This window comes from Neodiprion fabricii, chromosome 4 (assembly GCF_021155785.1).
Source record: "Neodiprion fabricii isolate iyNeoFabr1 chromosome 4, iyNeoFabr1.1, whole genome shotgun sequence".
NCBI lineage: Eukaryota > Metazoa > Arthropoda > Insecta > Hymenoptera > Diprionidae > Neodiprion > Neodiprion fabricii.
The window spans coordinates 10,263,842-10,276,643 of record NC_060242.1 but is presented as its reverse complement, the minus strand read 5'-3'; the positions used below and the strand labels follow the sequence as shown (position 1 = coordinate 10,276,643).

General features: G+C 43.0%; 1 protein-coding gene across 4 annotated transcripts in view; it reads right to left on the bottom strand.

Moving 5' to 3' along the window:
* The window catches only part of LOC124180874 (tubulin polyglutamylase TTLL5), a 280,376-nt gene that overhangs the window by 185,831 nt on the left and 81,743 nt on the right, over positions 1–12,802 (bottom strand). The gene's annotated exons all lie outside the window — the stretch shown is intronic.

Sequence of the window (12,802 nt, the reverse complement as noted above, 5' to 3'; positions counted from 1 at the left end):
ATAATACGTTAATATTTGTTGTTTGTATTACAACATTCATTACAAAGTCATTATGGTGAAACATCAAGATCCTAAAAATACACACGTATGTTAATGAGGCAAAAGGAGAAGGCTGAGTTGAAGGGGGTCGAAGGAGGCTATTCTACAGTCCACAATATGTGTACATATTTTTATTACAAACTGTGATATTCATTAAAACAAAACTTCGAAACTTTTTCCATTTAATTGCTCTTTTTCCGCTTGATTCGCAAGTTTTTGCTCAACCCCTTGGTCCGAAATTTGTGGTGCTGTCGGCTATCAAAAAAGTTAGCAATGCCACAGTGATAAAAGGAGAACAGGTACATAGGAGTGAAAAAAACCATATTTTCCGGTTTTTTATTTACCCAAGTAATCCGAGGACCCTAATTTTGTTTGCTCACCGCCTTACCTTAAAAATCCACCCCTTCGGTGGAAAAAGAGATGACCAACCCAAAATTTAGTATTATCATATGACAACTTGAGCTGTATTTTATTCCTCGAAATTCATCATACACCGATGCCACAAATCCGATTTTTTCAGTCATCCCCGAACATGAAAAATCCACCCTTGCGACGATCGGAGAAAATAACGAAGAAGAAATTGCAATTATCGAAACACATAATGGACTGTGATTTTTGATCGACAATTCACATTCGTACGTCACAAGTCTGATTATTCTGCTCACCCCCCCTACCTAGCTGCGATCAAGTACAAGAATCCATGTAAGTTGGTGGTTTTTGAAAAAAGAACGTGACTCGATTTTTCTGCTGTACCATTCACATTCGTAAACCCCAAGTGTGGTATATACTTGATAGGTAGCAGAATCACATTTCATGTTACCCGACGAAGCATAGCTCTGATTATTCGCAAGGATGGAACATAAAATATCTTTGTTGAACGCCAGACGCGGCATGCGCCAACTAAATTAAGAAGTAGAGATGCGGTAACGATATCAGAACTCACAACAGAAGGCAGCTGGTTAGTTCGCGTACACTAACTTAAGGTCACAGAGGTTGGTCGTTATATTTTTTTTTACCAACAATCAAATACTTTAGCGGAAAGTTCTAGAGATGGTTCTTTCGGGACCGTCATTTCCCTTGCTAGTTTTAGTAAGTATTGGGGATTTAAGGTCAACGCCCATCGTTGCGGAACAACCCGGATCCGCTAGGAACAGAACGGCACCCGCCCGACGCCACACCGTACGGAATTTGCAGTGCAACGTAGTGATAAGACCGTTGGGCGCAAGACAATATAGTTCGTTCCGCTATAACTCACTTATATGAGACCGAAGATTTCTTCGATTACTATTCAAAGCTAGTCCCAATAATTAAAGATGAACCGAACTTAGTCCCAGGTCCGTGCAACTCTTGCTTTTCGGGTGAATCATCAGTCCAGTTGTACTAGCTGGAGCCAAGTGGCCAAAATTACATTCGAAAGTCAAAAACAAAAATAATTTTAAGATTCTCTCAATTGATTCGAGTCGAGGCTAATGAGCAACAAATTCTGAGCTTAGGTCAAGTTTACTGCGACTCTTCCTTCACGCGTAATTCAGCGAGGTAACGCTAACTCATTATAAAGATAGCGTAGCATTCGAGTTTTTTTAAATGACAAAAACAGCAAAGTATAACTGTCACGACTAATTCGTGGTTAAATAGTGACAAATTAACAAATACTTCAAATTTGTATAGTTTTAATTGGTAGCGTTGAATTAAGTGTTCCATGTTCGGGGGGTTGGCTACATGCAAAATACAGCACATGCCCACTTTTTAATTGCTTTAACAGAACGAAATAATTTTATTTATGATACATTCGGTTGTGCATCGTGAGAGAGTCAGACGCGTGGCGTGCGTAGCTGGTAACTGACGAGCTCGAGACGCAAGCCATCAAGAGAAAAAGACAAAGAAACCAAAACAAAGGGGAGGCGGTCAACCGTCGCTGCTGTCCGTAGAATTGTTTACACTCTCTCCCTGTAAGAGCGCGCTGCACGCAAATTTAAAGAGAAAACACGAACATACCGGCCGCCTTGAAAAGAACAATTTTTCAACAAAAAAAAAAATAGAAATAAGATTATAATAAATGAAATGCGTTAGACTCGATACAATATCAATTATTTATCAACAAAGCATTCGTGGTCCAACGGAAGAGGACACAACCGAGTCGCAGGACTCTTGTATATTTCTCTCGTGGTCTTTACTGTAGTCGTACGGACGACGCCATCCGAGCCAGGATACACGGCCTCGACTCGCGCAAGAGGCCAACATAAAGGCGAAACGTTGTCCTCGCGAACGATTACCAAATCACCAGGGTTTAGTGATGGTGCATCAGTTTTCCATTTCGTACGTTGCTGCAACTCATTGAGATAGTCGATAGACCACTTTTTCCAAAAGTGTTGCTTGATTTTTTCAACACGCTGCCATCGGGATAGCCGATTTTCTTTGGTATCGAGCAATGTAGGCTCCGAAAACGATGCGAAATTGTCTCAATCAGGAAGTGAGCGGGACTTAGATACGAGTGGTCATTAGGATCGCTTGATAATGGGATAAAGGGTCGTGAATTTAGCACTGCCTCGATTTGAGCCAAAACGGTCTGAAATTCGACCGATACAAGAGACGCAGTCCCGGCTACCCTCTTAAGGTGAAATTTCATGGCTTTGACAGCGGCCTCCCACAAACCACCAAAATGTGGGGCTTGTGGAGGAATGAAATGCCACGTTATTCCATTCTGTGCAGAAAAACCTGCCACACTGTCGCGATTCACTCCGCTGAGAAGCGCTTTTTGCAATTCCTTCAATTCTCTTGCCGCTCCCACGAAGTTCGTCCCATTATCGGTGTAAATTTCGGACGGGAGTCCTCGTCGTGAAACGAATCTTTTGAGTACGTTCAAAAATGATTCGGTCGATAGATCGAGCACTAACTCGAGGTGAATTGCCTTGCAGGAGAAGCACACAAACACGGCTACGTAGGCCTTCAACTCTTTCGAATTGCGTTTCCTCGATTCTCGTACCATGAAGGGCCCACAGTAATCGATGCCGCAATGAACGAATGGCCTCGCAGGAGATATTCTTGATGCGGGAAGATCTCCCATAATCGTCTGTCTCGTGATAGGGGCGTTACGAAAACACTTGACGCAACTTTGTGTGACCTGTCGTACTACGTTTCCTCCTGAAATCAGCCAGAAACGCTGACGTAAGGATGCCGCCGTCACTTGAGGTCCAGCGTGGAGTAATCTTTGATGCTCGTGTACTATTACCATCTTCGTGAATTTGTGCTTTGAAGGAAATACGATGGGGTGCTTTGTCGAGTACGGCAACTGAGAATGAGATAGGCGACCTCCAACTCGAATAACACCATATGAGTCGAGAAAAGGCGATAAGCCAACTAGCTTGCTGTTGCGAGCTATAAGTTCATTTTTTTCTAGCGCCTTCAATTCGAGAGAAAACGAATAGCCTTAGACGATCTTCGCAAATCGAATATTGGCCTGATTCAACTCTTGAGCGGTGAGAGGACCAACCCGTCGATCTGGTTTGTCCCTTTTCGTATTGTAAACAAAACGTGGAATGTCAGCCACCGATCTGATTAGTTTGGTCAGAGTCGAAATCGATAAGAAAATGCTCCAACCATGTGGCATGTTCGTCGCAACCAAAGACGTTTCGCGAGCCTCAAGGAGTTCCTCGAGACTAGATGTGACGGATGAACTTGCGTCCCAATCCATTACCTCAGCATTAAGCCATTGTAGCCCATTCCACTAAAGCTGCGATTGAATTGGCTGGGAGGGTGTGATTCCTCGGGAAATCGCGTGGGCAGGATTCTCTTTGGTGCTTACATGTTTCCAAGATAATGGGTCTGTCAATTCTTGGATTTGACCTACAGGATTTGACACAAAGGTGTTCTAACGTTTAGCGTCCGCCTTTATCCAGCACAATGTGATCATGGAATCGGACCAATGATAAATTCCGTCGAATTTGATGCCGATCGATTGCTTTATCCTGTGAGTCATTCGCGCGAGAAGAAGTGCCGCGCAGAGTTCCAGTCTTGGCAGAGTGATCGTTTTGGCCGGAGCGACTCGAGATTTAGCACAAAGCAGACGTATTTTTCGCTGACCGTCCTTACTCGTTGTTTTGATATATACCACCGCCCCGTACGCTTCCATACTCACGTCGCAAAATCCGTGCATCTCGGTAAGACTTAATTCCGCGTGTTCGATAACCTTTCTCGGAATTCTCAGCGTGTTTAGAAGTCCCAATTGAGCTTCATAGGCACGCCATTTAGTCTCAACATTCAAACGTACCGTCTCATCTCAATCTATCTTCAGCAGCCAAAGTCTCTGCATAAGGTTTTTTGCCGTTACGATGACTGGCCCGAGTAACCCCAGAGGATCTAAGATCCGAGCAATGTTTGAGAGGATGGTTCTTTTTGTCACGGTTTTTTCGGGAATCGCTTGTTTTACCTCATACTGCAAGGTATCAAAGGCCGAATGCCACTGTAGTCCTAATACAGATGAATGCTCATTTTTGTCAAGCTTCAAAACGGGATCGGATGACAATGAATCCGGAAGATTTTCGAGTAATTCCTCAGTGTTCGATGCCCATTTTCTTAGTCGAAATCCGACTTTGGCTAGCGTGGCTATTACTTCATCTCTGATCATGATGGCTCGATCCAAGTCGTTGGCCCCTGTCAATGAATCGTCAACATAGAAGTTTGACAGCACGGTCATTGTTCCCACTAGGAAGCTCGTTCGCTCGAAACGAGCTACTTCCTGTAAGGCTCGTATAATGGCCAAGAATGACGTTGAAGCGGTACCGTATGTGACTGTCTCGAGCTCAAATGTCTTGACCTCTTCACAAGGATCTGTTTTCCATAAAATACGCTGATGCTACGTCTGAGAATTGTCGACGCGAACTTGCCGGTACATCTTCTCTAAATCTGATGTCAGCACATACTGCCAACCACGGAATCGAAGAATAATGTCCAGAAGATCTTGCTGCAGAGTTGGGCCAACCATGAGCGTATCATTAAATGAAATCACTGTCGAAGTTTTGCGCGATGCATCAAAAACTATGCGAAGCTTTGTGGTCACACTCGTTTCCTTCACGACTGGATGATGAGGTATGTAATATCCTGCTGGCAAAGAATCATGATGCTCGATCAATTCCATATGACCCAGTGGTTGGTATTCGTCAAGAAACTAAACGTATTGGTCTCGCAACTCTGAGTTTTTCTTCAACTTTCGCTCTAGAGCGTAGAATCGTCGCAATGCTGTATTTTTGGACTCACCAAGTTGTTCGATTAACTCCTCCTTGAAAAGAAGTTACACGACGAATCAACCGTCGTTGTCTCTTCGATAAGTTCGAGCGAAATGAAGATCGCATTGCGTCTCATTGTCCGTGAGATTGACGATTTCCGGACCTTGCTCAACATCCCAAAACCTCGTGAGACGCGTATCGAGTTGTTGATTTGTGATAAGGTTACAAAATGTTAGAGCTTGAGTCTGAGTCGTCGTTTCAGCTGATCCACCCAATACCCAGCCAAATAGTGTCTTTTGGAGAACTGGATGCTCGGCAGTGGCCTTGATTTGTCCAACGCATAAACTTTCCCAAAAAACGGTTGCCCCGATGAGCACGTTGATGTTACCTGATACATGAAAATTTGTGTCGGCAAGTCTCAAATTTTGCGGAATGTTCGTCTGTGATTTTTGAAACGATGTCAATGAAAGCTTGTCAGTTATTCGCTTTAAAACGAGACAATCTACATTTTTTTGGAAAGAGTAGTGTCTCGAAACTAGTGAGACCTTCACGATGTCTCGAGCGAGACTCATCAGCTGATTTACTCCTACAATCGGAGCATTTGTTGCGTGGAGTGGAAGTCGCAACTTTCTTGCCAAAGCTTCTATTATCAAATTGGACTGAGAGTCAGGATCAAGGAGAGCCCGGCATGAGAATAATTTTCCATCAACATCCAATAACTGAATGATCGCTGTCGACAACCAAACTTGGGAACTATCATAATCGCGCAATGCATGAATGACCGCGGAAACCTGCGATACAGGTTCCACCTGCTTATCGCTTTTTTGGGAATCGTCGTGAGCGTTCGATGGCGAAGTGAAATGCAACAGCGTATTGTGCCGTTTGCCGCAATTTTTGCACCCACGAGCTGTGCAATCCTTCGTCTGATGCAAGGTAGATCGCATGCAATTTAGGCATAATTTGCAATCCCTAATTGCCTTCGCTCTATCAGGAGGAGTCATCTTGAGTAAAGTTTCGCACATGTACACGAAGTGATCACCCTTGCAAAAGGGACATTTGTTTTTCTGCGTTGCAACATTCGAGGAAGTTGGTTTCGACTGGTGTTGCTTATTTCCGACCGGAGGATTGGACACAGCAGTTTTTTTTTGTATGTTATTTCCAGCGTGTGACACCTGTGTTCCAAAAAATCCGTCAATTTCTTAAGATTCGGGATCTCGTGTCCCGTTAGGTTGTTTTCCCACTCTCGATTCGTGGTTGCGTCAAGTTTGCTTGTGAGTAGATAAACGAGTAGCTCGTCCCACTGATCTGTGGAACGACCAAGCGACCTCAAAGTGCGTTTGTGTTTCAAAACCCCGTCGAGAAGCAATCGCAAAGACGAGAAACTTTCTTTCGATATCGCGGGCACATCAAAAATAGCCTTTATATGCTTTTGAACGATTAGTCGTTTGTTGTCGTACCGTTGCCGAAGCATCTGCCAAGCCTCGGCATAATTGTCCGCTGAAACCTTGAGTGCCTGTATGACCTCAGCGGCCTCACCTTGGAGCGAAGATCTCAAGTAATGAAACTTTTGAATATTCGGATTAAATTCCACGTTATGTATAAGAGAATTGAAAGTATCGTGAAATGGATACCATTGTTCGTACCCACCCGCAAACGTCGGCAATTCAATTTTTGCGATGCAAGTTTACTCCGTCATTCACAAAGATATTGAACTTCTATTCGAAGCATTTTGAAGGTGAAGGAGCAATCTGTACCGTATATTTTTCCGAACTTCAAATTTTTTTTCAGAGTCGTAAAAAACAGCACTGAAAGTGAGCAAAGTTCCCGTTGTAATAAAAAAAGAACTAATTTTTTTTCACAATTCTACGAAATACACGACACAGATACATCCTTCTCCTTTAATTTAGGAATAAGAGCAATAAAATCGAACTTGAGAGTTACGAGAAAAGTTGTACGAGCTAAAGCATGAAACAGCGGATTTTCGCCGCGAAAAGCAATTGCTTTCTAGCGCCATCTCTGGCTTAGGCCGTCCGTCGCATGAACTAACGACCGTAGCAGCAGTTTGCATTTAACACGTGCAAACCCGAGAGGTTGAGGTGAATAGAATGGCATCAAGTTTGCTTACATAGACTTGATTGTTTTTATTTTCAGACCGACTAACTAACATGCAAGTTTTATTAATTCAGAACACCGTATTTTCCTAACAATCTCTTCGCATTATTATTTACCGTCCCTTTCTCAATGATTATTTTGTCGACTTATTCTTCCGAAAATTGTTTTCCATCTTTCGTCCACTCACGATTACAAACTTACCGATGACTTTTACCGCACACTGATCTACCTAACTGACTATTTAATTGTGATATTTGAAATCACGTGCCAAGGTCAATGCACAATACACTAATTAATTGAAAACATGACGTGCTATGGAAGACATTGTTGCAGCGTAAAGTTGCAGGGCCAGCCACGTTCGGTACGCTACATTCAAGTTTCGAAATGAACCAATTATTCAGCTCCATGAAACCTAAGACTTGACTCCAGCAGTGATTCAGCTTTATCAGTTTTGAGAATTGGAAAAAAACATTCAATGAGCTATTGCTGTCCTTTTCGAACAGGCGTGATACTGTTTTATTCTCCAATAGCAATATATTTCCGCCTGAAATATCGTAAATTTGACTCGCAGGTGGCGGATGGAAAAAAATTTATTATTCTTATGTATACTACAATTACGAGAAAAAATGAAACATTTCCTATTGCGAAATATTACTCTCATATGCCCCGCGATTACCTAACAAATAGGTTTTACAAAGCTGAAATAACCTATATTTTTCGACCATTTCTGAAGAAAAATTTGTAAATAGAAGTAAAACATTTATCTGAAACAACACCCACCTGGGGGTCAGGACTCAAATCAGACCGGCTCCAATATTTTGTACATACTTGTCAATCGGTTACATAATATATGGTCGATGTAGTATTGCTGCGAGCCAATGATCGACGAAGAATTGGTCGCGGAAGACACGCCAACCGAAGACACGATAACAGATAATGTTATCGAGTTTGACGAGGTCAGATCTCCAAGAGAATTCGTCGAAGTCGATCTGTTTTGCTCGGAGGTAATACCCAACTCTCCGATTTCTATAACGGCAGCCGATAAGCAGACGACAGTTGTAGGTACAAGCACATCCAAGTGTTTCGCCCACAACCGACAGTAATGAGGTAGAAGACCATGAGTTGCAATTTGAAAGGATAGTGGATCAATCCAAGATCGAATCAAGTCCTCCATTCGAGTTGGCCGGCAGAAGAATAGTGGATATAAATCACTTCGTGAGCAGTATCAAAAAATTAGCTTTTCATCCACCTTATGATTGTACGTTTGCTAACATGGAACCTATATTCGAAAGCCGGACAGGAATCATCTCGACTATCACCTTCAAATGTAAATTTTGTAATAAGATCGAATCAATAGACTCAGAAGAAAGTAAATCAAATCCTCATCTTGAAACTCAGCCATAGTATCAGGAATTGTGTCCACAGGTTGTGGTTTTTCTCAACTCAAGGAAATTAGCGCTGCTGTAGATATGCCTTGCATGGCTAAGAAAACATGGAATAAATTTCACGAAATTGTCAGTGATACCTATCATGATATTGCTCGGGAAGAGATGATCAAGGCTGGGAAGGAAGAGGCGAGATTGGCCCGTGAGGCAAGTGACGTTGACGAAGACGGGCACCCTTGCGTAGCGGTTGTTGCGGATGGGTCTTGGGCCAAACGATCTTACCGTACAAAATATGATTCTCTTTCGGGTCTAGCAGCAATAGTAGGGTATAGAACGAAGAAAGTTTTCTTTTCGGCGTTCAAAACAAGTATTTTTCCATTTGTAATAGGTCGAAACAAAGGAAGTCAAAATCAGTCGTGGATCATCAGTGCGCCAAAAACTGGGGGGTTCTAGTACCGCGATGGAATCTGACATAAAAGTAGAGGGATTCAAATGTAGCTTAGAAATGCACGGCCTAAAATATAACAAATTAATAGGAGATAGTAGCGTCCACCAGAAGCTTATCGATGCAATGCCGAATAGACCGGAGGCACTAGTCATAAAAATTAAATGCCGCAACCATGTGCTCCGAAACTATGGTACTCGACTGCGAGATCTCTGTGTCAACCGTAAGGTCGGTGGAGTGATTCTGTGAAATTCTTTGCGCAAAAACTTGAAATGCCTAAGTTATGCAGTAACTTCTGCTATTCGCCACCGAAAAGCAAAAATTAATAAGCCGCGATACGTTCGGGTCGAGGAATTGCGTAAAGATATAAAAAACGATCCGAATCACGTTTTCAGGGACCATCGGTTGTGTAAAAACCGTGGTTATTTCTACGACGGTAATCCGAAGCCGGGTGAAATAAACCATGTGCAGGATACGAAAGCGACTGGTATCTTCCAAGAGATCTTTTCGGCAATGAATCGACTCACTGAGCATGTCTCTAGCCTGATATGGGACGTCGACAACAACATGGCTGAGTTGTACAGCGCACATGTTGCTCAGGCTATAGGGGGCAAGCCTGTCAATTTTACCCTTCGGGGATCATATCAAGTGAGATACGAATGTGCCGTAGTGAGGATGAATGCTGGTGGACAGTTCCATGCGATACTCAGTCAGAAATTAGGAACGGGTGGGCTGGGGAAGTTCACCGTCAAGTACTACACAAATAAATCGCGATCTCTTCACTCTAGAAAACCAGCTTTCAAATCGAAATCAAAATCTTTCGTCGCCCAGTCCGCTGACACCGACTACGGTTTGGACGCTGCATGTCCGTCGCAACCAGACATGTCCGAAGAGAAATTGGCTGCCGCTATTAAGGATTTCGTGCAAGCCTTGTATTCGGTGGATACACTGGTAATCGAACGTTAAACTAGAGGACAAAGCACGTCTGACGAATGGTACGATGAGCGTAGAAAGTGGTTGACTGCCTCGATATTTGGTGAAATTTTCAAACGACAGCCACAAACATCTTGCGTCAAATTAGTTGAACGACTTCGTTATACCGATTTCCATAGTAACGCGAATACAAGGTGGGGTATCGAAAAGGAACCTTTGGCGATCAGTCAGTTTGCTTCGGAATATGAAGTTATTTTATTTATTGACGCACCATTACTTTTGATTATATTTTGTACCATAGATTTTGCTGATTTTTCAATACGCCTTATCTATCAATTTCTAATATACTCCTGCATGTCTAACTCAATTTTTTTGATATACTCATTTTCTTTTGAATATCTATCGATGTATGTAAAACTTTTAATTTTTCCTGACATAGTTGGGAGGTTGGGACGGGATAAGGTGGGTCTCTTCATCGCAGCGACCTCCACGTGGTGAGACCTGGGCAATAGATGGCTATGTATTTACACTATTTAGTCATGAATTAGCTAGCCGCTGTTTCGGGTAATTTCTCTTGCAATATTTTTCACTTTACTGCAACGAGTTATGCAATAGACCTCTTGAAAACACGAAGATTATTCAATGATTTCTGTAACCTATTATTATTTGCATAAGCAATAAATATTTGAAATAATATGTATACGTGCCAACCTCTCCTTGGATAAACGTATCCTAATCTCATCAACAACGCAAAACTCATACGGGCTTCCAGTTATATTCCTCGCACTTCAGAACTTCACAACATTCAAGTGCAAGCGGCCTGGACCCAACGGAGTGCAGAGTGGGGGGCCATAGCACGCGAGGGGCATAGACTTAAGTCCCGCCTACTCTTCTCCTTGGCCGCCTGGCTAGAGTCGCGCGGGAAGCCAAAGTTCCCGCGCGGGTTCGGTAGGCAACGTCCTTAAAGGCGGAGACTATAGCAGGGTACGTTAGAAGAATAGGAGTTAACGGATTTTGGTAAATGAAACCTTTTCTTAAAGACTTTGATTAAGCCCCATATTTTGTCAATGCTCGCCCAAGGACCAATTGAAGAACAGAAGTCCGTAAAGCTTCTTCGTTTTGTCCGCCTGAAAAAGTTCTTCGCCTAATTCTCGAGCTTATTACAGCTTTCCCAGTTCTCCTCGGAGGGGTTATCCCGGAATCGATAGGCCACCGCCCTCTTGGAGGCGACCATGTTGGTACACTTCTGGTTCCACCACGAAGCGGCGACAGAGACGCCTTTGCTAAGGATGTTTTCCGGCCTTTTACCGCCTGACGACAATAGGGAGTACAGGTTCTTGATGAACGAGTAATACTTTAGATTGACGTCTGCTTCATTGGGGATGGTGGAAAGGTTGGATTTCAAGAGGTTATTAAAGGATGCCCAACCTATATGATTGAGGGAGAGCGTTTTTCTGAATTATAGTCTGTGGAAGTTTAGCTCAACCAACCGGATATGAATAGGGTAGTGATCGCTGCCTGTAGGATCATCAAGGTTTGGCCACGAGGAGCCTGAAAAAGTGGAACTGATGCAAAGGACAGGTCGGGCACGGTCTTTCTATGTGAATCTACATTAGTTCTTTCCGCCGACCCGTTGTTTGATAAGCATAAATTGCTTTCTTGAAACGCCTCGGATGAAAATCTTCCGTCCTGGCTCAAAAGTTGACCGTCCCAGAGAGCATTGTGTGCATTGAAGTCTCCACAAATCAGTAAATTATCAAATTGAGATACGACATAAAAGAGCTCCCTCCACTCAAGACGGTTGAGCAATCTACTCGGTGGGCGATAAACATTGAGAATGTGAATACTACTGGAGGCCGAAGGCTTCAGATGGATCCTATCCCACTTGAGCTTGTTCGGAAGGGGGAGATGATCAATTCTCTGGTAAGAAAGGTCTTTGGAGATCAGGAAGGCTAGACCTCCGCCTGCGGTGGGGGCCGGCCTGTCCCTTCTTACCGTGTTGTAACCCTTGTGGTGAAGAAGCTGGTTCGTTGTTAACCAGATTTCCGTAAGGCATATGACGTTATATCTGTTACTGAAGCCCTCGAAATCGTTCCATTCACTTAAGATATTAGGACAGTTCCATTAAACTATGTCTAGTACAATGGGTATGTTCTTGTGGCGTTGCCACCGATAGAGCTCCTCCGAGGCTTTAATATCAGCTATGATCCTATCGGAATCACTTCGGCGATGCGATTGCATAATAGATTGGAGACGTCTCCGAGGGACTTCCGAATTTCAGGTCTCACCCAGTCCGTCATCCTCATGTCTGAGTCTGATGGAGAGGGGATGGTTTAGAATATGTATAGTGGTGGGTCCCTTAGCACGGCGGCAAACGAATTTTGATGCGTTCAACCTTAATTTCAATTACATACTGTGTCTTCAACCATAAACTTTTTCATATTAAAAACCCATTTAAACTTTCGACATTTCCGATTGTTGTTCGTTTCAATTTTCTCAATGGCTCTAAAAATATTTCCTCTGCGTAAATCCATTGAGTATCAACCCAACAACAAAATGTCTCAGAATTTAGACCCAAATTCCATTCTAGGAGTACGAAATTCTTACTATATAGAAGCTCAATTTCCTGATTTTTTAAACATTTTATGATTATCTCGTGAATAACT